The sequence below is a fragment of the Staurois parvus genome, unplaced genomic scaffold (assembly GCF_062004578.1).
Source record: "Staurois parvus isolate SC_StPar_1 unplaced genomic scaffold, SC_StPar_1.0 ptg000471l, whole genome shotgun sequence".
Classification (NCBI taxonomy): domain Eukaryota; kingdom Metazoa; phylum Chordata; class Amphibia; order Anura; family Ranidae; genus Staurois; species Staurois parvus.
In genome coordinates, this window is record NW_028318267.1 from 1,894,593 (window position 1) to 1,922,294 (window position 27,702).

Below are 27,702 nucleotides of genomic sequence, written 5' to 3' on the forward strand. Positions count from 1 at the left end.
CTGTTTCATCATTTGCTGCTGTTTTTCAGGGCTTTCTTAGCTTTTTTTTTATCATGATTTATTTATTCATTTTTGTTTTTTATTTTTTTTTGTTAGGGGTTAGGTTTAGGGTTAAGGTTAGAGCTAGGGGTTAGGGTAGGGGTTCATTTTATTTATTTTTTAAATATTTATTTTATTTATTATTTTTTTTGGTTGGGGTTAATTAATTAATATATTATTTATGATTATATATTACTGCATGTATTTATTACATTTATGATTATATTTATTTTATTTAACATTTATTCATTTATTATTTTTTTTTAACTAATTCATTAATTTTATTTTTTAATTATTGCATTTGAGCAGAAAAACACGTGAAAACGCTTGATAAAAAGGGAATTTCTATGGGAAAAAAAACCCTCTTCAAAAAAGCACCAATCTCCCCAAATCAAGCTACAAACGTAGCGCCAAAACTTTTTTTGAGCTTCAGGCATTTGGCTTCAGGTGACTTGGAGTGGAGATGTGAACCATCTCCATAGAGAATAATTGATTTTTTTCTCCCTGAGTGTTTTGGAGCTTCGAGTTACAAAAAGAATGGGGCCTTCAACTTGAACTGCACTCCAGGCAGTTAAAAAAAAAAAAAAATGATGCAGGTATGTGTTCTTTCATAAACCTGAATTTGACTTCGTATCAGGGGCGGACTGACCATTTGGAAACTCAGGCACTGCCCGAGGACCCGAGGTCAGTAGGGGGTCCCATGAGATGGCCCTGGTACCTTTTTCATAGGCTTTTTTAAGTTTGGGCAAGGACACGGGGGGCCCCATGATCCCCTATTGCCCAGGGGCCCCATGAGTTGTCAGTCCGCCCCTGCTTCGTATCAACTTTCTGCAATTCCTTATACAGCAGAGCTCAAGATGGGAACAGAAAAAGTGCAAGTAGCCAATCACTTGTGCTGCAGTGCTTATATGCTAACAAGGAACAGCATGCTGATAGGAGGAGAGAGCCAAGGGACTGAAAGATGAACACATCACTGTGCTGCTTCTCCTTTCATTTTACAGTCACTCATTGGCTCCTGGCTGTGATACTTAAAATGATTGTAAAGCCTCACCTTGTAAACGTAACCCAATTAGTTTAAAATAGATGTGAAAGACAAAACATTTGTGTATAAAAATACCCCCAAAAGAGGAAAAAATATTTTATAAGCAATTAGGATGTGGTACAAAAAATGAAGAGCTGATTATATCTTACATTTGTGTATAGATATAAAAAAGAAAAAAAAAACACACTAACATTTTTTTTTAAGCTAAAAAACGCTGTAAAAAAACGCTGGATAAAAAAACACTGGTATAAGCGTGTTTTTAGTAGCTTTTTAGTAGCATTTGAAAGTGCTTAGGAGCGTTAGCATTTTATTAGTGTTACTACAGTACATTTAGAAAAAAAGCAGTTAGGAGCATTTTAAATCGCCTTTAGCATTTTTTTCTGCTAGAAAAACACTCTAAAAAACTCTACAAAAGCAATTTTTTTCTTCTCCTAGATGCTGAAGCTCAAAAAACGCTAATAACCTAAAGTAGTGTGCATGGACACATAGGAGAACACTATTTAGCTTCTGGGAGCAGAACAAAATGCTAATAGCAGCTTCTAGGAGCTTAAAAAAAACCGCTAGTGTGCATGGAGCCTAAACGCTTTTTTTCCTCTGTAATAAGCTGCATAAGAGATGGGGGAAATAACAGCAGCACACTTCTCAGTGAATGACTATGCAGGGAAAAATCATCTGGACACGTCTGACCATTGCAAAAGAGCAGGCTGAGTTCCCAGCACAGCTAGAGAACTGACCATGCTGTACTCTCCCCTGCTTAGTGTGGTCAATTTTTAATAGAAAAGCAGAGGGACTGGAAGGACACCAGGGATTTTACACAAAGGAAGCATTTTTTTTTTTAACGTGGGGGAACGCAGTTCCGGCACTGAATGTACATAATGGCAAGGTGTGCTGGAGGGTCCATTGATGTTCCTGGTGGATCTATTGTCACTGGAGGGGTATATTTTTGAGGGAGGGGTCAATTGTTGCTGGGGGAGGTCCACTATTGCTGGAGGGTATTGTTGCTGGGAGGGATGTTCTGTTGAGGGAGAGGGCCAATGTTTCTGGGGGGTATTGTTGCTGGGAGGGATCTTCTGTTGAGGGAGGGGTCCATTGTTGCTGGGGGAGGTCCACTATTGCCGGAGGGTATTGTTGCTGGGAGGGGTCTTCTGTTGAGGGAGAGGTCCATTGTTGCTGGGGGAGGTCCACTACTGCTGGGGGGTACTGTTGCTGGAAGGGATCTTCTGTTGAGGGAGAGGTCCATTGTTCCTGGGGGAGGTCCACTATTGCTGGAGGGTATTGCTGCTGGGAGGGGTCTTCTGTTGAGGGAGAGGTCCATTGTTGCTGGGGGAGGTCCACTATTGCTGGGGGGTATTGCTGCTGGGAGGGGTCTTCTGTTGAGGGAGAGGTCTCTTGTTTCTAGCTGCTTGAAGGTCTAATAATGCTGGCTACTAGAAGATCTATTGTTCCTTGGTTTTTTTGTTGCAGGGGGTCTGTTGTTGCTGGGGCAGTCTACTGTTGCTGGTAGGGGATCGATTGTTGCTGGGGAGATCTATTGTTGGTGGGGGGAGGCTATTGTTCTAGGCTGCAAAGGATCTATATTATTGCTTTTCTTGTTATCATTACTTAACAGCACAAAATGATACCTGGTTCTGTGTTCTAAAAAGGGGGAGGTACTAGCAAGTGGATAGGGGGTGGAACGCAAGGACGGTGCTCGGAGGTGGGCTCGGGGCAGAGACAAGGGTGACTCGGAAGGGGGAGTACTTGTACCTATTCTCTGAGAAAAAAAAAAGCCCTGAAAGGAAGCAATACAAAGAGAACAGGATACCTTTCATACAAGTCCATGGTACAGCAGGCACATATCAGGAACATGAAATGTTGGCTTTACATTTTCTTTAACCGCAGTGGATACAACTTAAGCAGGCCATACATGGTTCGAATTCCAAATGATTTTTCGTCTGAAGATCAGAAACGTTGTTGGCTCGGTAATCCGATGGTGCCATCAATGATTTAGAAAATCGGCCGACCAAATCAAAAAGTTCACCCCATACAACAGGCGAAACTTCTGTTCCTTTCAGGTCACGGCTCATGGGCATATTCTTTTCGGAAAAACGATCGTACGATTTGACCATCATTGAATCGAAAATCGGTCGTTTTTCACAAATTTTCCAACATGCCCTATCACCAAAAAGGGTAGGAACCATGAAAATCGGCCGGTGCCATTGACCCACTAACAGAGCGAAAATCGATTATTTTTAGGTCTGATTTTCGGATGAAAAATCGGTCGATTTTCGACCCATGTATGGCTGGCCTTAGGTCTCTCTTCCTTTGCAAGGTATTTATGAGTATTAAAACAAATGAAAGTGTCGTGCTGCTAGCATGAATCAATACATGTAAATATACAAACAAAAACATGACTGATAGTCCCAAAAGATGATAAAACATAAAAATAAATGCAATTCTTAAAAAAAAAAAGAAGATGGAGGCAGCAATAAGTCTCTATGGCAAAGTCCACCACATGCGGACAAAATTCAAAAGATGCCAGGGTACCGGAGGTCATAAACACGGCTCCAACCCTGAGCAGGGCAAATGCTTAGGCTCCATGTACACAGGACACTTCTGAACGATGGAAACTGACTTCTGGAAAACGTAGGTTAAAAAACGTCTGTTTAGCCGCATTTGCATACCGCATTTATGTGCATTTATGAGCGTTTGCGTTCAGAAACGTTTTTTAAAGATAACCTCAGGAGACCTTCCAAAATGCCCAGAATGCACTGAAAAACAGTAAAAAAATGTACTACAAATATAAGACAAGCGAGCGCTAAAACATGAGCTGCTAAAGCACAAAAAAGGCAACCAAAAAACCTCCAAACCAGTAAGATAAATAAAGGTGCAGCGCTGCAACTTCATTTATCTTACCAGTAAAAAATTAACTATTTCAGACATTGAGAGAAACAGAGAGAGAGAGAGCAGAAGCAGAGAGAGCAGTATTTGTTGAGATTAGCTGTTTTTTGTGGTGTTTGGATGTGTTCCAGCTCATTTCTGTGCAGAAATTATTGCAGCAGTGTCATATTTTCTTTCATGCGAAACCTCAAAGTATGGTGTACCAGGTCCATTTGAGTATCGGGAAAACGCTTTGCATGCATTTTTCATGATGAAACAAGGCTCTGGACAGCATCTGGAAATGGAAGAGTTAAAAAAACTTCCAAACGCAAACGCTTATAAATGCGGTTAACCGCGTTTACAAGGGTTTAGCGTTTGAAACGCTGATAAAATCTACTGCTGAACGCAAGTTTGGTGCGTTAAAAAAAAACAACTGTAAACTCAACTGCCTGTAAACGACGATGTGTACATGGACACATAGGAAAACATTAGGGAGAGTTCAGGGGCTGCTGAAAAAAAAAAAAATGCAGAAAAGCTCCTAAATGTGAGTTTATCTGTTGCAGTGTACATGAGCCTTAGGCAGGCCATAGATGGGTCAAAAATCACGGCTGGGAAAAAAAATCGGCTGATTTTTGCACCGTTAATGGGTTAATTGGCCGGACGTTTTTCTGGATTTTGGCACTTTTTTTTTAATCGGTAAAGTTGGAAAAAAATCGGCCAATTTTGCAGATCAGCCGATTTACGCGGCAATGATGGGAAAATCAGCCGATCTTTTTAACGATAAAAAATCTGCGCATTAGCTGTGACCTGCAAGAAAAAGAAGAAGAAAAAGAAGAATTCCAGAAGAATGTCTGGAGACATGAAAAAGTATTGCGGTTGCAACAATGTATCTATTTGTATCCGAATAAACCATCTATATCCGAAATGGATACAAATAGATACAATGTTGCAACCGCAATATTTTCTCATGTCAAATATAATAGCGGAGCTCTCTGCAGGGACAGAAGTAGCTAAATGCCGGCCGACAGGACAAAAATTGGCTGTTTTTTTTTACCGTTGGTGGTAACGTCGGCCTATTGAACAGCCGAATTTTCATTTTTATTTTTAAAAAAAGTCCGGTTTTCGACCTATCTATGGCCTGCATTAGGTCTGCATTGTAGGTCTGTGTCTCTTTTGATGAAATCGATGAAGGGGAGGGGAATTATGGGACCATGCCTGAGATTTATTTCTCAGTCATGGTCCCATAATTCCCACTCCTATATTTGGGTCATCTTTCCATTTCTACTATTTCCATGAATTTCAAGACTTAAAAATCTATCAAATCTTGTTTTACTTAGAGAAAGAATCTGCTCCGAATTTCAGTTTTTCTAAATCAGCTTTAGGCGGACGTTTAATATGCGTTTATTATTTTTCAGGCTTTTGCGGTATAGGAATTTCAGGATCCCAGCAACAGATTCCCATCCTCTATAGAGAGGTCATAGAATAGCAAGGCGTGTCTATCATCTCCGGCAGCACAAAGAAAAGGGGATTTTATTACCAGAAATCACACCACAAAAGGATACCAACAAAAAAGGCATTGAGGCCAACGCATAACTGCAGTGCACTTTCCCATTCTAAAGAGCTATTCTGGTTTCTCTCAAAGCAGGCAAAGCTGAAAAGGCCGAGACCCCGACCACATTCTCTCCAGCAAGTCTGTGCACATCAGAATGCTTCCTCTGAGACGGGACGGGGTGAGGATCAGGCCCTGGAGATCAGCAGTCTTTACCTTTGATCTATGGCCGCTGTGCTACTGACCTGTGTGCGCTGGAGTGCATTAGTGTAGACGTTTACTACACAGGAGCTGAACAGCGTAAAATGATTCTAAAAAATAATAATAAATAACAAACATGTCATACTTACCTCCTCTGCTTAATGGTTTTGAACAGAGCAGGCCCAATCCTCTTCTTTTTGGGTCCCCTGCTGACGGTCTTGGCTTCTCCCCCCTGCCAGGTGCCCTAATAGCAAGCCTCTTGCTACGGGGGAACTCAAGCAGGCTCGCTCCTGGGCAGCGCTCCTATGAATGGACAATGTCCATTCACACAATGTCGATGAACATTGTCCATTCACGCACAGAACATGGCTTGGCTGTGTGAGCCAATGAGGAGAGAGAGACCCAGGAGAGCTGGTGCTCTCATGCACATTGCTGGATCCAGATAGGGCTCAGGTAAGTATCGGGGGGGAGGGAGCTGCACCCAGACAGTTTTTTACATGAATACATACAATACATACATATGTTGGAAAACTCATGCAGGCTCCACCTCCGCAACATCTCCAAAATACGTTCGTTCCTAACCCCAGACACTACTAAACAACTCGTTCACTCCCTTATTATCTCACGTCTGGACTACTGCAACTCCCTCCTCACCGGCCTACCTCATCGCAGACTATCCCCGCTCCAGTCTATCCTGAACTCAGCGGCCAGACTCATCCACCTTACCAACAGCTCCGCATCCGCCACCCCCCTCTGCCAATCCCTCCACTGGCTTCCGATTGCCCAACGCATTAAATTCAAACTACTAACACTGACATACAAAGCCATTCATAACACTGCCCCAAACTACCTCCCCGACCTGATACCCAAATACCACCCAACCCGTACTCTTCGCTCCTCACAAGATCTCCTACTTTCTAGCTCCCTGGTCTCCACCTCCCACGCCCGACTGCAGGACTTCTCCAGGACTTCCCCCATCCTCTGGAATGCACTACCCCAATCCATCAGACTGTCACCTACCCTCCTCACCTTTAGACAAACCCTGAAAACCCATCTCTTCAGGGAAGCCTACCCCGTCCTCACCTAACTGCTCCTCCACTCCTCCTACCACTCCATCCCCCACAGCCACTTCCTCCTGTACCACTACCCCCTCCCTCCTAGATTGTAAGCTCCAAGGAGCAGGGCCCTCGAACTCCTCGTGTATTGTTTTGTTACTGTATTTTCTCATGTTCTGTCCCCCACTATAATGTACAGCGCTGAGCAAACCTTTCTGGCGCTATATAAATACTGTATAATAATAATAATACAATGCATAAGCCCTCATGCACACGTTTTGATAACGCTGGTAATGTTAGCTGTGTAAAGTCACATTAAAAACGTGCATTTTTCAGCTTTTTTTTGTGGTTTTGCATTAGCATTTAGCGGCATTCTGCCACGATTAACAGCATTTTTCCGTGTTTTTCCACATTTGTATATCTTAGCGTTTTTTGTTGTTTTTTATACCAAAAGAAAATTTTTTTTTTTGGTCAAAAAAAGTCCAAAAACTGCGGTTTGCGGCGGTTTACTGCATGTTACAGCATTTTTCAGCATTGGAGCGGTTTTACAGCTGAAAAACTCCTCTAGAAGCCCACTAGTTTTGTTTTTTTTTTCCTGCCAAGAAACATCCCAGCCAAAAAATCATTGATTACAGCCTATGTGTGCATGGACACATAGGATAACATGCTGGGGAGTTTACTGGCTGTAGAAAAAAACATCAAAAGACAAAAACAGCCGCTGTAAAAACATCCCGTGTGCACGAGGACTGAAGGTAAAAAACTTTCTGCCGTTAGGACCACTTTCAAGTAGACGTCCAGTCCAACACTATCTAAGTGCCAGTTCACACCACAGGCAGTCCAGTATGTCTTTTTCTGCATCAAAAACACATGGAAAGTAGGTTATATGGTTTCCAATAGCATAGTTCACACCAATGCTGTTAGTTCCAATGCGTTCCAGAAAAAAAAAAATAACAGGCTGCATTTTTTTTCTGCACTGAACTGTACTGAAAAAATGCATCTGGAACGCACCTAAACACATCAGATTGCACATGTCCTTATTTAGGGTGAGGAAAGAAAAGAGGAGAAAAACGCACCTGAAATGCGTCAAATGGGCATCAATAATGTGAATGCAGAAACACATCTGGAATGCATCCGGACTGCATTATTATGGCGTGGACTGGCCCTAAGGTTAAACCTGCTCCCACCCCCATTCTAAGCTACTCTATATACTAATGACCTTGTAAAGGGAAGATGTCCATGCTTACCTATTCTGAAGTTGCTCCAGTCCGACCACATGATTGGTTCCCAGTGGCGGCTTCAGTGCAGAGGAGGGACAGCCGACAACAGATGCCCCATAGTAAGTCTATGGGTGACGTCACCACACAGGCTCTGCAGTCATTGTCAGCAATCTCTTCTCTGAAGCCGGCTACTGGAGAAAGCACCATCAGAATACTAGCTATCCTTTACAGGGCAGTTAGTAGAGGGCTTAGAATGGGGGTGGGAGCAGATTTAAGCTTAGATAGTATTTGAAAGTTGCAGACAGGAGTTGGTCAAAGACTACCTGCTTTCTACAAGAGATGGTCAGAGACTACCTGTTTACTAAAAGAGATGGTCAGAGACTACCTGCTTGCTACAAGAGATGGTCAGAGACTACCTGCTTGCTACAGGAGATGGTTAGAGACTACCTGTTTACTAAAAGAGATGGTCAGAGACTACCTGTTTACTAAAAGAGATGGTCAGAGACTACCTGTTTACTAAAAGAGATGGTCAGAGACTACCTGCTTGCTACAAGAAATGGTCAGAGACTACCTGCTTGCTACAGGAGATTGTCCCAGACAACCTGCTTGCTACAAGACATGGTCAGAGACAACCTGCTTGCTACAAGAGATGGTCAGAGACAGCCTGCTTGCTACAAGAGATGGTCAGAGACTGCCTGCTTGCTACAAGAGATGGTCAGAGACTACCTGCTTTCTACAAGAGATGGTCAGAGACTGCCTGCTTGCTACAAGAGATGGTCAGAGACTGCCTGCTTGCTACAAGAGATGGTCAGAGACTGCCTGCTTGCTACAAGAGATGGTCAGAGACTACCTGCTTGCTACAAGAGATGGTCAGAGACTACCTGCTTGCTACAAGAAATGGTCAGAGACTACCTGCTTGCTACAGGAGATTGTCCCAGACAACCTGCTTGCTACAAGAGATGGTCAGAGACAACCTGCTTGCTACAAGAGATGGTCAGAGACAACCTGCTTGCTACAAGAGATGGTCAGAGACAGCCTGCTTGCTACAAGAGATGGTCAGAGACAGCCTGCTTGCTACAAGAGATGGTCAGAGACAGCCTGCTTGCTACAAGAGATGGTCAGAGACTACAAACATGCTATAGAAGTTGTTGGAGACTGCGTAGATCATTGTTTCTTAAAGTGTTACTAAACCCAGGACCCTGCATTCACTATATCTGGTCTCCCACAGTACACAGAACATGGAAATGCAATAATTTTAGTAAATATAAACTGCTAAATACCTTTTCCCATCAGCAGTATATAGCAGTAGTTAAAGCTTGTAAGAGGAGTTTTCATTCTCCATTGATTGTCCTATGAGTCTACAGGAACCCTGATCCCCTGTCTGGACAGTGCTGCTTTGCCCTGTGCTGATCACATGCACCATCCCAAAGAGAAATAAAAACTCTCTAGCAATACACACCAAACTGAGCATGTGCGGCTTGCTCCCAAGGCTCTGTTTTATCAGGAGATGGATTGGGGATTGTGGAAGAAGGGGAGAATCAGAAAAGACAGGATCAAACATCCTTTTTACACAATGCAGAGAATTAACCCCTTAGGTTCCACAGTGAGTATAACAAGCATGCTTTACTGCATATACAGACTGATTGTACTGTTGTGGGTTCAGTAACACTTTAACCAGGGTTCTCTTGAACCGTAAAGCTCCTCCTGAGCTTGCTAGGGGTTCTTTGAGCAATAAGCAATTTCTGACCCTCAGATATGTACCCAAGGACACCAATGATCGTTTTAGCTATCTGTACAGGGGGGATTCGTCCTAATAACCACAAATGTAAGGAACATTCTTCTAAGTGACCATCACGCTAATATACTGGGTAGCTGAAGATAAAGAAATTACCAGCAGGGGTTGCCTGAAATTGGAAATGTATTTCAAGGGTTTCTCCATGTTAAAAAGATTGAGAAAGGCTGGTGTAGATGACTCAGGAGGCAGACTGTAAACACATGACATGAGACTGCTAGAAATCACTGCTATTACAAAGCAATACGGAAACACAGACTACTGACTGCAGGGGAACAAAAAAAAAAGAAAAGTTGTAGCAGGCTCTGTGTGAGGATAAAGGAAGAAAAAAGCTCCTCTAAGTGCAGTATGTCAAAACATTTATTAGGGAGCAATGTAAAAGCACTCGCATGGTGAAAAAGGTAAAAAAGCTCAGGATGGCCGAGTCCTCGCTGCAATAGCTGCGTCCCCGCTAAGGCAGACTGTGGATGTCACAAGAAGCCGGCCGGCATGTGAAGTCTCTGAAGATGGTGTCTGGAGTGCACCTTGGAGCGCAACATCGACGTCAGTGTGATGATGTGGGAGAGACCAACATGCAAAGCGACGCGTTTCGGAGCATGAGCTAAACCATTAGACAGCAGAACCAAGCTCCCTTCTCAAGCTGAAATGGAGGATGTGGCTATGTGTATATATATATATATATATATATATATATATATATATATATATATATATATATATATATATATATATACACATATATACACATATATACATACACACACACAGTGAAGGAAATAAGTATTTGATCCCCTGCTGATTTTAAATGTTTGCCCACTCACAAAGAAATGATCAATCTAAAAATCGAATGGTAGGTGTATTGTAACACCGAGAGACAGATTAGCACAAAAAATTCAAAAGAAATGCATTTTTAACAAATCATGCACTAATTTGCATGTTCATGAGGGAAATAAGTATTTGATCCCCCATCATTCAGCAGGATTTCTGGCTACCAGGTGTCTTTCATACAGGTAACAAGCTGAGATTAGAAGCAGTCTCTTAAAGGGAGTGCTACTAAGCTCATTTTGTTACCTGTTTAAAAGATACCTGTCCACAGGAGCAATCAAACAATCAGATTTAGATTCCAAACTCTCCACCATGGCAAAGACCAAAGAGCTGTCCAAGGATGTTATGGACAAGATTGTAGACCTACAGAAGGCTGGACTGGGCTACAAAACTATCGCCAAGCAGCTTGGTGAGAAGGTGCCAACAGTTGGTGCAATCATTCGCAAATGGAAGAAACACAAAACAACTGTCAGTGTCCCTCGGTCTGGTGCACCATGCAAGATCTCACCTTGTGGAGTGTCAATGATCATGAGAACAGTGAGGAATCATCCCAGAATTACACGTGAGGATCTTGTCAATGATCTCCAGGCAGCTGGGACCACAATCACCAAGAAAACAATTGGTAACACACTACGCCGACAAGGATTGAAATCCTGCAGTGCCCACAAGGTCCCTCTTTGCCACTGAACATCTGAATGATGCAGAGGAGGACTGGTTGAAAGTGTTGTGGTCAGATGAGACCAAAATTGAGCTCTTTGGCATCAACTGTTTGGAGGTGGAATGCTGCCTTAGACCCCAAGAACACCATCCCAACTGTCAAAGATGGTGGTGGAAACATTCTGCTTTGGGGGTGTTTTTCTGCTAAGAGGACAGTATAACTGCACCGCAGGGACAATGGACGGGACACTGTACCGTCAAATCTTGGGAGAGAACCTTCTTCCCTCAGCCAAGCATTGAAAATGGGTCGTGAATGGGTGTTCCAGCGTGACAATAACCCAAAACACACGGCCAAGGCAACAAAGGAGTGGCTTAAGAAGAAGCACATTAAGGTCCTGGACTGGCCTAGCCAGTCTCCAGACCTTAATCCGATTGAAAATCCGTGTAGAGAGCTGAAAGTTTGAGTTGCCGGATGTCAGCCACCAAACCTTAATGCCTTGGAGAGGATCTGCCAAAATCCCTCCTAAGACGTGTGCAAACCTGGTGGCCAACTACAGGAAACGTCTGACCTCTGTGATTGTCAACAAGGGATTTGCCACCAAGTACTAAGTCATGTTTTGTGAAGGGGATCAAATACTTATTTCCCTCATGAAAATGCACATCAGTACATCATTTGTTAGACATGCATTTCGTTTTAATTTTTTGTTGCTATTCTGTGTCTCAGTGTTACAATACACCTACCATTCGATTTTTAGACTGATCATTTCTTTGTGAGAGGGCAAACATTCAATATCAGCAGGGGATCAAATACTTATTTCCTTCACTGTATATAGAGAAAGAGGAATTCCAATAACCAATTAACAAAGATAAAAGGCAATTATAAATGACAATCATAAAAGTACATCATAGATTAAGGGTGCATGGCTTAACAATTACAGAAAAATACTGTCTGCGGGGGCCCCGAGGACCACCAAAAAGTGCAAAAGGGCCACATGCAGCCCTCGGACCTCAGGTTAGGGACCAGGGCCATAGTTAAATGGGTCTAAACTGCAGGAAAAAATCTCAGATTTCATAAAGCTACAAGAGATTTTCCAGCATTGCTCCTACATGAGACATTCTGTCAATCAAAAGATCAAAAGAAGAAGGTGAGGGGTGAACAGAGACACACAGGTGAGAAAGCCAAAGACGGGTGTTAGATAAAGGTTGCTCTCTGTGAATTAGTCTGGAATTTTTTTTTTTTCTACTTAGCTTTAAAACTGCCCAACAGGATCGCCTCCACCAAGCATGATCTGAAGATGTAACCTAAAGAGCTACTGGTGGAATCTCCATCATTTTTAGCAGATACCATGTCAAACAGAGACAGAGATCAGGTCAAGAATGAGTTTGAAAAATTTATGGGAAGAAAAAAGGTCGCAGCGCTGTCAAGCTTAATCCTTTTTCTGCTGGAGGGCCTTTTACAGGGGATTGTTCTGTCAGGTCACTAGCTTGAAAAAATACAATAATTATTCTTCGTAAATTTTAAAAAAGGACCTCCTGTCCTCTTGTTCCCTATATCGGTTTCCTAAAAATTCCCTTCATGTACAACAGGGTTTCTTAACCAGGGCTCCTCCAGAGGTCATTAGGGGTTCCTTGAGCAATGAGCAATTTTGTCCTCTCCATTGAATTTTTGTAGCAATCTATAAGGGGGGAATTCTTCCCAATGACCACATGTGGAAAAAGCATTCTTCATACTGTCCATCACGCTAATGCGGCCTTTCTCAACCAGAATGTCCAGGCACCCTGGGGAGGTTTCTTCAGGGGTGCCTTGGCAAAATCTCAAAAATTGCCCAAAACTTGTATACAAGCCAACGGGTGGGACAAGCCTGCCTTTCAGTTACACAAAGCCAAAAAAAAATTTTTTTTGGTCAAAAAAAGTCCAGAAACACCGGTTTGAGGCATTTTACCGCGTTTTTCAGCGTTAGAGCGTTTTTACAGCTAAAAAAACTCCTCTAGAAACCCACTAGTTCTGGGGTTTTTTCCAACCAAAAAACACTGATTACAGTCTATGTGTGCATGAACACATAGGATAACATGCCGGGGAGTTTACTGGCTGTAGAAAAAAAATTTCAAAAGCCAAAAACAGCCCCTGTAAAAATGTTCAGTGTGCATGAGGACTTAGACTGAGCTTAGTAAATGAGATGAAGTTTCACTTTGAAAAGAATACCCAATCACATGCAAGAAAAGTAAAAAAAAAAAAACAGCATAATTGCTTGAAAATGATTGGATATTGGAAGTCAGCAGAGCTTCCCCTCATTTACGAAGATCTACAGCAACAGCGCTCGCAGAGTACAACTGCGCTGCAAAGTGCAGTCTATTTTCCTTTAGTAAGTCAACCCTTAGGAGTTGTATTTGGACCGCCTATTCATTTGAATGATGGCCTAACAAACCAAAATAACCACAATAAAAGGTACAAGCCCTATTTTTTAGCAGCACAGTACAGAACAGGTTCATTAGGCTGGTGTGTTGTCTTGCCATTCAGAATGAATTGTACCACAACGCATCAATGCCACAGTGTGAATCCAGCCTAAAGTGTTACACATATTGGGACCACTTCAGGCTAGGTTCACACCTATGCAGTTTGCGTTTGATCCATTTCTGCAGTCCTTTTTGCATTAAATTATTGATGCTTTTTGCGGTTTTTGTTACCAACTTGTTGCTGGGCAGGTAAAAATGCAAAATGCACCACAAAACTCTTAGGTGTGAACCTAGACTTAGCCAGGAGCCAATTAACCTACCAGCATGCCCTTGGAATGTGGGAGGAAATCACATTACCAGGAGGAAAACCCACTATAAGCATAGGGAAAACATGCAAACTCCATGCAGATATTTCCCTGGCCATGATTCAAATGGAGGACCCCATGGTACTGACCTGAGATTGTATGCTCCTTAGTGACAGGGACTGATGTGAATGTACAATATGTAAAGTGCTGCATACATTGTCAGCGTTATATAAATGCAAGTACAAATTAAAAGAAATATACTTGTTGATTTTTCCTACATGGGTAAGGCAGTCCATAGACGGGCTGTTTATCGGACTAATTTTCGGCCGACAAACGAAAATTCGGTTGGCCCCGTTGCCGATGCTGCCACCCATGTCCACAAAAACGTCCGTTTTTCATGGATTTTCCAGCATGACTGATAAAAATAAATAAGGAGATCCGCGAAAAACGGCCAACGGACTGGCCCCACTAACGGCGTGATTATTGATTTTTCGTGCAGATGAAAATTTGGCCGATAAACGACCCACCTATGGCCTGCCTTAAGCAAAAGTACTCCATACCCCTTATCAATAGTACAGATAGCATCTCCAAATCTGCTGTGCTCTTCCCACTCCTAAACCTGGCCATACACTAGTAGAATTTCATATATCCAAATGAAACCTTTTTCTGGTGGCCATATACATTTCAATAAATAATCAATTTCTTTTTGGATCACTTTCAATTGCAGTGATTGATCTATACCCCCTTGGTCGATATGCCACCAAGCAGAGGTGGATTTTGTTTGACAGATATAATTTTAACTTATTATTGTAAATCGTCGATCACGGTTTCCACCATGTAATCTCAATCTGATCGATCAATTACAATTGTAATCATGAACAAAGTATCACAATGCTGCCAATCAATGCAGAACAATCAATAATTACACTCCCCGGGTGATCTATTCAGTTCACTCATATCCAAGCTAAATTGAGTCTTCATCAGTGATAGAAAGCTATGGCTATTTGATTTGTGGACTCAGTTGTTTTGATTGAATAGCAAACTGGGTGAAAAGAATAAATGAATCACGTTTTGGCCACCATTAGAATATTCTTTCTGCCATCATTGAGTAATCTCAATGAGTTCAAAAGTTTTGTCCAGATTTTCCAGATTTGGTTTTCTGAATGTAAACTCAGATGTATTAAAAATCGTTTTCCTTACACTATGTATGATTTTTGCATTCGATTTTTCCAGAATGAAAGCTCATTTTAGAACTTTTCCATTCTGCTACTTCAATTTGTTTGCTTCAGCCTGGGTTCATACATGCGGCTCCGTATATCGCATGTGATTCACACAGGAACCGCACCGGATTCCTGTGCAAATCACATGCGAATTGTGTGCGGTGCGATGGGAGGCATACATTTTGTATGGCTCCAATCACTCCGCACCCGCACCAAAAAGGTGCAGAACCCTTTTTTGGGTCCGCATTAGAATCGGATTGCATGGGTATTCACACCTATGAGATCCGATTCTGCACATCGTACTGCGTTTTGCGGACCACTTTCGGGGTGTTGTTCACTTGACATACACACCTGTAGCGGTTCGCATGAATGGGGTGTGATTCTGATGCGGTGCGGAATTCGCACTGAAAACGCTGCGAATTCCGCACCGCAACAGTGTGAAAAATCGGTTGGCCCCGTTGCCGATGCTGCCACCCATAGCCCCCATTTGGCTCAAAGTCAAAAGCAAACATGAAAAGAAAACACTACTCCAGGTCGACCCACTCTCTTCCACACCTCACACACACTTTGATTGGCTGCTGGCCCAGCTCCCAATGCTGTGTATATAAATGAAAGAAAAAAATCTGAACATATGCACTTCAAAACCTCGATCCACCTTTATTCCATGAAAATTCCAAAGCAGCATAAAAAAGGAAAAAAAACGTAGTTATGAAAAAGTCTAACGCGTTTCACACTGCTTTTAGTGTTGATTAAGTGCTAAGAGGAGTGCAAAATGCGTTCACCTCTCTCCCCCACTGTGTTCTTTTATGCTGCTTTGAATTTTTCATGGAATGAAGGTGGATTGAGGTTTTGAGGTGCAGCTGTCTGGCTTTCATTTATATGTACAGCAATGAGAGCTGTGTATACAAATCATTTTTTATTTCATTGAAAAACAAATGGCTAGCACTTCCACCTGGCAGTACTAGGGTCATTGGTTCAAATCTCAGCCATGTCTCCACCTGCCTGGAGTTTGCATGTTCTCCCTGTGCCTGCGTGGGTTTCCTTCAGGTACTCCGGTTTCCTCCTACGCTCCAAAGACATGCTGGTAGGTTAATTGGCTCCTGTCTAAATTGGCCCTAGTATGTGTATGTATGAATGTGAGTTAGGGACCTTGAGGGTTAGGGACTGAGGTGAATGTACAATATATATGTAAAGTGCTGCGTAAATTGACGGTGCTATATAAGTACCAGAAATAAATGTCAGTTGGACCCCACTAACCAGTAGAAAATCAAAGCCAGGTCCTAAAAACACAACTTTTCAGCTCAACTAAGCTGAATCAGGACCAGACACCAAAAGGCGACTCTAATCTCTATTACTTGGCTCTCAAATGTCATTTCCCAATAAAATATTGAGGATTCTGCAGTGAGAACGTTCTCTTCTTCCTGTGCGTAATCAACCACAAAAGAAATGACAGAAGTGTGTTTATGGGGGATTTGGGAGTCTTACCGTACATGGGGCTTCCTATTCACGGCATCAGTTCCCAGGCATGAGAAACCACAATAATCTTCCTGAATTTACTTTACTTACTGTCTTTAAGTGTTACATTAAAGCAATTACGTTGTAAATGCTAAAAGCTTTACAAATGAAAAGTAAGTGCAGAGAGAGACAGAGAGGACAGTCCTACTATTTACAAATAGCTGTCTCAGCTTCAAATACAGGGGAGGGGGGGTATCGGCCATTGAGCGGTATGTACACAGCGCTACTTTTATGTTACGTTTGCAGTGCAATTAAACATTTCAAATATTGACTTATTTTTATGGGTCTGTAAACAGCTGCATTTTTTCAAGCCCTTTCATATAGATGCCTGTTAAAAAACATATATTTAAACATGCTTTATCAAGCATGTTTGTCTTGTTTCTTAAGTGTTTTTATTTCAAGTTTTTTTTTTTTTTTTTTTTAAAGTTCAAGATGTTCTGATTTTTTTTTTTTTGCTTTCAGATTTTCTTTTAAGGTTACATTATACATTTGAAACTTTATTTGTTAAGGATACGTTATACATTTTTATGCTTTATTTTTTGATCAATATACAGTATACATTTTTTTTTTTTTTTTTTAAGGTTACGTTACACATTTTTATATTTTATATTTTTATATTTTATTGAAAATATGTGAAACTGTGGAATAGACTCCCTCAAGAGTTGGTTCTGGCCAGCTCAGTGGATTTCTTTAAAAAAGTTCTGGATTCTTTCTTAGATACACAGAATATAACTGGATACTAACATTTATAGGTAAGGTTGATCCAGGGAATATCCGATTGCCTCTCAGGGGATCAGGAAGGAATTTTTTCCCTGCAGGAGCAAATTGGATCATGCTTTGCTGGGTTTTTTTGACTTCCTCTGGATCAACTGTGGGTATAGGATTATAACTTTTTTTTTTAGTGGTTGAACTGGATGGACTTTTGTCTTTTTTCAGCCAGACTAACTATGTAAGGTTACGTTTTATATTTGTAGTCATACAATACACAAACACATAACATATAGGGTGGACAGAAGAACAGGCTTTAGAGTATGATCTACCCCTGGATACTTGTATTAAGAGTGATACTTCTTTGCCATCGATGGTAACGTTGGACATGGTGGCCATTTAATTAAAAAAAAAAAAAAGACACTGGAGATGGGCTTTAAACATGTTTGGGCAGACTCTATGGACAGCCTTTTTTTGCTATCAGTTTTCTGTTTCTATAACCTATTGAATGCTTGTTGGACATTTCTGTGAAACTTGACAAATAAAATCTACAGGTGGAACCACCCAACAAGATGTTTTATAATGAGAAGGGCTCCATTTACTGGCACTGTAAAAATCTGCTCTGCAAAACTGTTCAAACCGAAATGATATTAAATAGAATTTTAATGAAATGACTGGACAAAGCGGTGGTCTTGTATCTTGAAGACAAAATGACAACAAAAGAGCAGTCAAAACGGTTGTGTGGGGTTAATTGTCCTCACTCTTTACAGTTGCCTTCGGCAAGTTCTGCCCATTAAGGTGTACCACTGATTTCATGCATGTAATCATCAGGAAATATAAATCAAACTTGAGTTAAGGGTCAACATTAGGTCTTCATTGAGGCGTGCACAGGAAAATTGAATTTCCCAGGCACTAAATACGATTTGTGAGGCTTAAAGGTAATACACAGCCCGGATTTCTTCCGATTCCTGCTGAATGGGATAAAATTTGAGCTGTACGTGGTCATTTCGGCATACCTACACTGACAAAAGTCGATTGAAAAACTGACTGAGCTGAGTGGAAAATGATCAGCCAAACAGTAACTACACCCTTTCAGATGTTCGAGTGTTCAGCCAGTCGCAGGTGTGGGCAGTGTAAATACAAGACTGGTAGGCAGATTCCCCCATCCACTGTTTAGTGCAGTGGAGGATTTTCTTTTTTTTTTTTTTGATAGATTGTTGAAGAATGTTCCCTTACTTCCCAACTCTGTGACACCCATACAGAAAAAAAAGAGACTCATCAACTTCAGTAGCTACTAATGCAACTACTAATGAAGTTGTCTTCACACCCAGGAGTTGTAGCTGCATAGATAAACACTGAAGTCAGCTACAGAAGTAACTATATAGCCATCTAGAAGTCACCAGAGAAAGACGAGAGATTTGCAGCTGTTACAAATTTGTGATATGGGGGTTCCCTGAGCACTAACGGTTTGATCTTTATCCTACACTAACCACCAATGTAAAGGGGTGCTTTTCCACTGATCCCCAATGTAAGAGGTCCCTTCTCCCACTGGCCACCAATGTAAGGGGGCATGTCCCCCGATTTCTAATGCATGGGGTCTCTTCTCCCACTGACCGCCAATGTAAGAGGGCATGTCCCCCGATTTCTAATGCATGGGGTCTCTTCTCCCACTGACCACCAATGTAAGGGGGCATGTCCCCCGATTTCTAATGCATGGGGTCTCTTCTCCCACTGACCGCCAATGTAAGAGGGCATGTCCCCCGATTTCTAATGCATGGGGTTTCTTCTCCCACTGACCGCCAATGTAAGAGGGCATGTCCCCCGATTTCTAATGCATGGCGTCTCTTCTCCCACTGACCACCAATGTAAGGGGGCATGTCCCCCGATTTCTAATGCATGGGGTCTCTTCTCCCACTGACCGCCAATGTAAGAGGGCATGTCCCCCGATTTCTAATGCATGGGGTCTCTTCTCTCACTGACCACCAATGTAAGAGGGCATGTCCCCCGATTTCTAACGCATGGGGTCTCTTCTCCCACTGGCCACCAATGTAAGGGGGCATTTCCCCCCATCACCAATGTAAAGGGAGCCCTTCTCCAACTGATTACCACTGTAAGGTGGCATTTCCACTAATCTCAAATATAAAGGGACCCTTATCCCGCTGACCACTACTGTAAAGTATCTCTTCTCCGATGACCACCAATGTAAGGTGGCCATATCTCTGTGCCCACTATTGTAAAGGGTCCCTTTTCCACTGACCACCAATGTAAGGATTCCCTTATCCCAATGACCCCAATGTAAAGGGGCCCTTATCCCACTGACCACCGTTGTAAAGTATCCTTTCTTGGATGACCACCAATGTAAGGTCCTTATTTCCCCTAACAAGACGTGTAATTCATTTAATTATGAATCAAAATTCAGACAAAATTTTTGTTATTCAGAGAGAGATTCTAATGTATCCAAATCACAATAGCAACGAATGTCAACGAATCCGCAATAAATTATAACAAAAAGAATTATCTGAATTTGAAAATCAAACATATTGCAATGACTACAGTAATGTCCCCCAGGTATAAAAGTGAAATAAGATGATGATTCCTACTTAAGCTGTTTCATAGAATAGAACAGAATAGAATATAAAACAATAGAATCTAATCAAATATGAAAGAATAGAATAGAAAAAAACAGAAAATAAAATAACAAAATAGAATAGAAAAAAACAAAGAAATAGAATAGAGTAGAATAGAATATAAAACATAGAATAAACTAGAACAGAACGAATATACAGTAGCTGTCTTCTGAAATTTGAATTTTCGAACTATGTGAAAATATCGAATATGCAAAGTGAATCCAAATAAACAAAATGAATTCAGAAAACGGATCATTCTAACATAATATGTATGACGAAACAAAGTTATTAAGAATCTGAAACGACACACATTTTTCTGTCATGCACATCTCTACCCCTAACCACTATTATAAAGGGACTCTTCTTCACTGAACACAAATGTAAGGAGTCCCTTATCTCACTGACCGCAATGCAGAGGGGCCCTTTTCCCACTGACCACCAATGTAGGGGGCCCTTCTCCACCTTAACACAAATGTAGGGAGCCCATTTCCCTCTGACCACCAATGTAGGGGCCCTTCTCCCTCTGGCCACCAATGTAGGGGGCCCTTCTACCTCTGGCCACCAATTTAGGGGGCCCTTCTCCCTCTGAATGCCAATGTAGGGGGCCCTTCTCCCTCTGACCACCAATATAAGGGGCCCTTCTCCCTCTGACTACCAATGTAGGGGGCCCTTCTCCCTCTGACCACCAATGTAGGGGGCCCTTCTGCCTCTGACCACCAATGTAGGGGGCCCTTCTCCCTCTGGCCACCAATATAGGGGGCCCATCTCCCTCTGAATGCCTATGTAAGAGGGCCCTTCTCCCACAGACCACCAATATAAAAGAAATACAACAATCTTCACTGTCTGCATATTATTTTCATGGCAAACTTACTGATCATGAAAATCATTTTGTTGTACAGATGAGAGCAGGTCTTAAAAATCATTCACCCAAGAATCAAATACCTTTAGTATGCCATGTTCTTGTTTCATTTAAACCCTTCTAGAACCTACTGATCATGCTAATGTACATTAAACTGTATATATAATAATTTTGGGCTGGGGTTCCCTGAAACCTGAAAATTATTTCAAGGATTCCACCATGGTTAAGCATTTGGGAAAGGCTGCTATAGATTTTCACTTGAGTGACAGCTCTGAGACTGCTGAATTTACAGGATGGTGGCACCCAGTAGCAGTCTCGGGGCTTTTGAACGTCTACAGAGGTAAAATATGTGAAATGCATATATAATCTGATGGGTGGAATCTAGTTGAAATGAATGGTCTGACCACAGGCTCTCTTTAAAGCACCCTTCAGATCTGGATTTAGGGAAAACTTCACTCGGCTTTCAATAATTTTGAGATCCTGCTGACGCTTGCGGATTGCTTGCCGAAACCTGCATGGAGCTTATTTAAAGTGACAGACAGCCTTCTGCATTAAGATCTGAGTTTAATTTCCCCAAAACACAGATGAGTGATTTAAAAGCTTCAGGAAAGCCGCTCAAAGCTTTGAAATTATTTAAAGGTTTGTATACAGTTCTCTTCTACAATCTGAAGGCCATGAAGCCCATATGTACAAATATAATTGTTCAACCAAACATTTTTTTTTTTATATTTCAGTTATCCTGTTACATTGTATGTGACTTTGCTCTATACCCTCCTATGGAACATGATAGTGATACAAAAATAGATGACAGAAATATAGAGCAACTTGTGGTTTTGGCTTATGTTTTAATTACCAAATAAACTTCTACATTGGGATGACAGTGACCATTAAAATGTCAGCAACATAACATAATTTACTGAATTTACCAATCGGGAATTTAAGGCAGGAAGCTGTAATTGAAGAACTGTCAGCGCTGATTATATGACAATTGCGCAATAAATTAGACACACGATCCAGCTTGTTCCGGTCTTTAAGGAAACTCCTGCGTCCTACATCTGAACTTGACACCGCAGGTGGATGCAAAGATCCAGAAACAAAGAGAGCTTTAATATTAAAAAAAAAAAAAATTCCTAAAGTGGATCTATATCTAAAACTTTTTTTTTTTTTACAGCAGAACTTCACTCTCTCAATCAACATTGACTATATGTCATCCCTGTACTGCTACCATTAGTAAATAACTAGTTACATAGTTGGTAAGTTTGAATAGGGCTAGGTTCACATATGTGCGGGTGGTGCCACTGCGGATCCACACAAAAATCCACCACCCACACAGGAGAATGAGGACCCGTGGGCAGGTGCCATTAATTCTAATGGCACACCACCCGCACTGAAAAACGCAACTGTACTGGGAACCGAGGTTCCCGTGCGGGCTGCATTTTCAGAAGAAGTGCAGGGACTTCTTCTCTGTGTGTCAGGGAGCACGGGAATCCATTCAAAGGAATGGGCTCCCGTGCCTGCGTAAAACGCGGCCCACAGGAACATGGATATGTGAACCAGGGGTAAAGATATCAGTCTATCCAGGTCTACCTGTGAGGGGTTGTGAGTGTGTATTTATCCCTTGACCACTTCCCAAATCCCTGTACATTGTGTTCAATAACATGCCCATCTAAGGCTTCATGTACACTGACAGCTCTTAAAACTTGAGTTCAGGAGCAGGGGCGGACTGACAACTCATGGCGCCCCCGGGCGATAGGGGATCATGGGGCCCCTGTGTCCTTGCCCAAACTCAAAAAAGCCTATGAAAAAGGTACCAGGGGCATCTCCTGGGGCCCCCTACTGACCCCGGGCCCTCAGGCAGTGCCCGAGTTTCCAAATGGTCAGTCCGCCCCTGTTCAGGAGCTTTAGGCATTTTTTTGCCAAAGCTCCTAAACTCAACTCTATAAAAGGGCTTTTAACTGAGTGTAGGAGTTGCCACATTTAGGTAAGGATAAATCTCCCTCTCCTGAATGCAAAAGAATCATGTGCAGGATAGGAGATTATTGATGGAGGCTGAAGGAGAACGCAAAACACGTCAGAAAACACATTTAAACGCAGGGTAGACTAGTGGTGTAAACTCTCCAGCTCCTTGAGGGAGCCAATATCAGGGGAAGGCCATGGGATCAGATGTGGAATGGCCTATGGATACTTTTCCAGAGATGCAGCCCTCCTCAGATGGGGACATCAACAAACTGGAAGAAAGCATACAGGTGGAGCAGACACCTAGCACATTATCCCAGGTTTAGTAAAAAAGTGTAAAAAGACAAAAAATATACTCACAAACATAACGCATATATAAAGCCTATAAAGCCATAGAGATGGCCACAAAGATGGCTGGTGAGGTCGGCCTGCTGACGCGTTTCAGGGACAAATCCCTTTCCTCAGAGCTAGAGTCCATGCAAGATGTCCATGTTGTACCTACAACTTGCTAGTAGCGGGTTGGTCCCCTCTGACTTCAGAACTGCCTTAAAGTGGTTGTAAACACAAATATTAAAAAAATTACCTTTTTGCCAGATATGAATACATTTTATTGTAAACATGCATACAGCTGTGAGTGTACCTCTGAAAAATACTCCCTTAGCTTGTCTAAGCCCTCCAAAGACGGCTGGTCTGTGGGCGTGACTTAGGACCCGAGAATAGTAGGCGGAGATGTGATGTCACACAATCCCCGTTATACACACCCTCCAGCCTCGGCTCAAGAACATGCACAGCTATCTGACATCTCTATGCCTGCCAGCATGTCTCCTGAGTAATCTCTAAATTATTAGTGCAGCACTAAAAATGCATGTCATAAACTACATAAACGCATGTGAATTAAACGTATATGTGAATAAAGTGCTGAAAGTGCAATATCAATATAAATGATTCAAAATGACATAAAAAGCAATAAAAGAAGTTCATAAAAGCATTTGTGAATTTTAAAACGTCTCTTGTGCAAAGATATCAGCTGATGTAGTGCCTATGATTGGCACGTGAAGTTATCCGTGAAGAGTAACGGTACAAAAACTTGTGTCTCCTGAGTACATTGAGAGGAATACACAGGTGCCAGTGACTATGTCAGCTCAGCTTTCAGCTCAGAATCTGTGCTAATCAGGAGAAAGCTGGTAGGAAAGGGTTAATGGCACAAATCCTTGGAATCCTGCAGCCTAAAGTGGACCAGGAAATATTCTCATGTAAAACTCTGTAAACAGCAATTCACAAGCTAGGTGCTGTGAATAGAGCAGGACAATAATCAGCTGTCAGCAGACTTACTTAGATAATTACAGCATTACTGAAGTGATGCCGATCTATGTCATAAATCACTGGTGCTGAGCTCTCCATCTTGTGAAGGCAGAGACCAGCAGGGAGAGGACACTGACTCCCCCACCCCTTTGCAGTGTATTACATGGAGGATCACGCTGGTCTCATCTTCAGCACGCCTGTCACTCACAGGAGAAAGGGAGTGGCGACACCATTTTTCTGCTTGTGTCGGATTTATTCTGTTCAGAAGAGTAGGGGGGATTTCTGGAGAAGGAGATTGCTTCAAGATACCAAGATAAGCTCACATGCTTAGTAAAGGTACGATCTATTCCTCTGTAGGATTAGATTGATTTGTGTTTTTTAGGTTTACAACCACTTTAATTCTTCGTGGTATAGATTCAACAAGGTGTTGGAAACATGCCTCAGAGATTTTGGTCCATATTGACATGAGTTACTGTTGCCTTTCTATCATCTCGAACCAGTCTGCCCATTCTCCTTTGACATCAACAAGGCATTTTCATCCACACAACTGCCACTGGATATTTTCTCTTTTTCGGACCATTCTTTGTAAACCCTAGAGATGGTTGTGTGTGAAAATCCCAGTAGATCAGTAGTTTTTGAAATACTCACACCAGCCTGTCTGGCACCAACAACCATGCCATGTTCAAAGTCACTTAAGTCGCCTTTCTTCCCCATTCTGATGCTCGGTTTGAAATTCAGTAAGTCGTCTTCACCACGTCTAGATGCCTAGGTGCATTGAGTTGCTGCCATGTGATTGGCTGATTAGCAATTTGTGTCACCAAACAATTGAACAGGTGTACCTAACAAAGTGGCCGGTGAGTGTATATGAAAGTAAAAAAAAAAGGCAAAAATAAAATGTAAAAAAAAAAAAAAAAAACTTTGATTACACTGCACACTTCCTTTACATAACAAAACTATAAAGAGTTTCAACTGATCCAGCGAGAGTTACTTTTGACAAAGCTGAATACAAAACCCAGGAAGCTGAATGTATTTATGACTCAACGACCGAGTGACCGAGTAAATACTAGAGGGTGAGTGAGAAAAGGCCAATGAATGCACCTTCACATAGCTGTGAATAGCCCAGAAACTGCCTGACACAGCAAACATGGAAGAGAGCCAGGAAAAGATGGCGGGAGGAGGAATCCCTGCAAGGGATCATGGGAACTTCTTATATTTGCTAACAAGCCTGGTGACCCAGCCTGGAGGAATTTATTACTCAGCTTATAGTTGAAGGAAAATGTTTTCGGCGATCACTTACAAAAAACACCCCAAGACATACATGTGGTCCACAGGGATGCTACTTAGTGAATGTGATCAATCTATACGCCTTCTGTAAAGTATTATTTCAAGGAAAGTTCAATTGAAGTTAGCAGCGTGCTGGAGAGCCGGGACGCTGCTCTCACACTCAACACAGTAGCCCGGATCACCAGCAACCGGACATTTCCCCCGCACACTGCACCATTCAACTGTTCTCATGTTAAGAGATGATTGGAACATGGAGGGAGTAGGAGGCATGTTGGACTGCTGGGAACCCTGGCCGCCATGTTACATGTGAGAGCAGCAGGTTGGCTCTCCAATGTGATTACCCAAAAATAAAAAATATCAAATATATATAAAAGAACAAAAATAAAATAAAGTCCCAATATGCAAAGTGTCCAAATAATGTGTCCAAACAAAGATCAATTTCTTGATAGGAAGACGCTGCTGCGGCAGCCATTTTGGATTCTGGAATCCCTGTGTGTTGGAGGTCTGGAGAGTAACGGTGCACTTCAGGTGTCCCCCAGAGCTACAAAGTGATAGTGCTGGATAGGAGTAGCAAGGGGGAATTACCTGGTGATCGGGAGACCCTCTACACACGGAAAGGGAATCGTATACTGGGCATGAGGAGTTTGATGCTGTGCTGATCTTATTGTTTTTATATGTAAGTGGCTACAATAAATTTTATATATGATTATAATTCACATATTGATTCCTGGTCTGTTTGTGAGGTCCTGAGGAACAAGAGGATACCAATCTAAGGACACTGTACATATGTGGTTGATTACAAGCTGGAATCTGTTTGTTTTAGGTGGAGTAGGAAGCGTCTTCCTATCAAGAAATTGATCTTTGTTTGGACACATTAATTGGACACTTTGCATATTGGGACTTTATTTTATTTTTGTTCTTTTATATATATTTGATATTTTTTATTTTTGGGTAATCTCCTTGGGTCTTGATTTTTTCACTATAATTGTGGGTTTTTGGGTTTAAGTCAATGAATATATGTTTTATTAGTACTTCAGGGGAAGGATATTGATATGACTTTAAGGGATTTCTGAGGATTTTATATATATATATGTGTGGTGATTTATACTTATTCTGGCTCTCCAACGTGATGCTAGCACAAGGCGCTTTACAGCTGAATTCTAAGGAAAGTAAAAAGCTCCCTTGAAGTGGAGCTGCCCTCGCATTGCTAGGCTTAAATGCTTGTTTAGGTCTACGGGTGGGGCAAAAAGCAGTTTTACGTACACTATCCGCCATGTTGTAAAAGTAGTGCCAACAGCCTCTTCTCCCCTATGGTTCAAGGACTGGTCCCCCACTCCCTGTTAAAGATTGGCACCTTTGGGGAGCGGGTACCCGACATTGACAGGTACCCACTCCCACTTCCGCTGTGATCGCCTAGGCCAGGGGTCTCCAACCTTTCTAGACAATGGGCCAGTTTACTGTCCTTCAGACTTTAGGAGGACAGGACTATGACTTTTAAAAGTAGAAAAGGTCCCGATGTCAGTGGAGCAAAAACAATGCCCCATCTTTGGTGTCAGTGGAAGGAATTGTGCCTCATCATTGGTGTCATTGGGCCCCATCGTTGGTATCATTGGGAGAAATTGTGACCCATCGTTGGGATCATTGGGAGGAATTGTGCCTCATAATTGGTATCATTATGGATAAATAGTGTCCCATCATTTGTGTCAGTAGGGGGAATTATGCCCCATCATTGGTGTCAGTGGGCCCTATTGTTTGTGTCATTGGGAGAAATTATGGCCATCATTGGTGTCATTGGGAGGAATTGTGCCCCATCACTGGTATCAGTGGGGGGAATTATGCCCCTTTGTTGGTATCAGTGGATGAAATACAGTTGCAAGAAAAAGTATGTGAACCCCTTGGGATTACGTGGAGTTTTGCATGAATTGGGCATAAAATGTGCTCTGAACGTCATCTAAGTCACAACAATAGAAGAACACAGTCTGCTGAACATAATACTACACAAACACTAGATGTTGCCATGGTTTAATTGCACATAACATGTAAACATTCACAGTGCAGGGAGGAAAAAGTATGTGAGGCCCTAGCTTAATGACTTCTCCCAGAGCTAATTGGAGCCAGGAGTGAGCCAACCTTGACTCCAATCAGTGTGATGATATTGGATGTGTTGCTGACAGCTGTCCTGCCCTTAAAAAACACACACCTGTTTTGGGTTTACTGGTTTCAAGAAGCACTGTCT

At 42.0% G+C, this 27,702-nt stretch overlaps 1 protein-coding gene across 2 annotated transcripts in view; it reads right to left on the reverse strand.

Moving 5' to 3' along the window:
- LYPD6B (LY6/PLAUR domain containing 6B) overlaps positions 1-27,702 on the reverse strand; it is a 132,672-nt gene that overhangs the window by 72,756 nt on the left and 32,214 nt on the right. The window contains exon 2 of one of the 2 annotated variants that reach the window (XM_089689369.1): positions 23,241-23,425. The exons of the other annotated variant lie outside the window; for it this stretch is intronic. The gene's annotated coding sequence lies outside the window, so the exon portion shown is untranslated. The remainder of the gene's footprint in view (positions 1-23,240; positions 23,426-27,702) is intronic. 2 annotated transcript variants of the gene reach the window in all.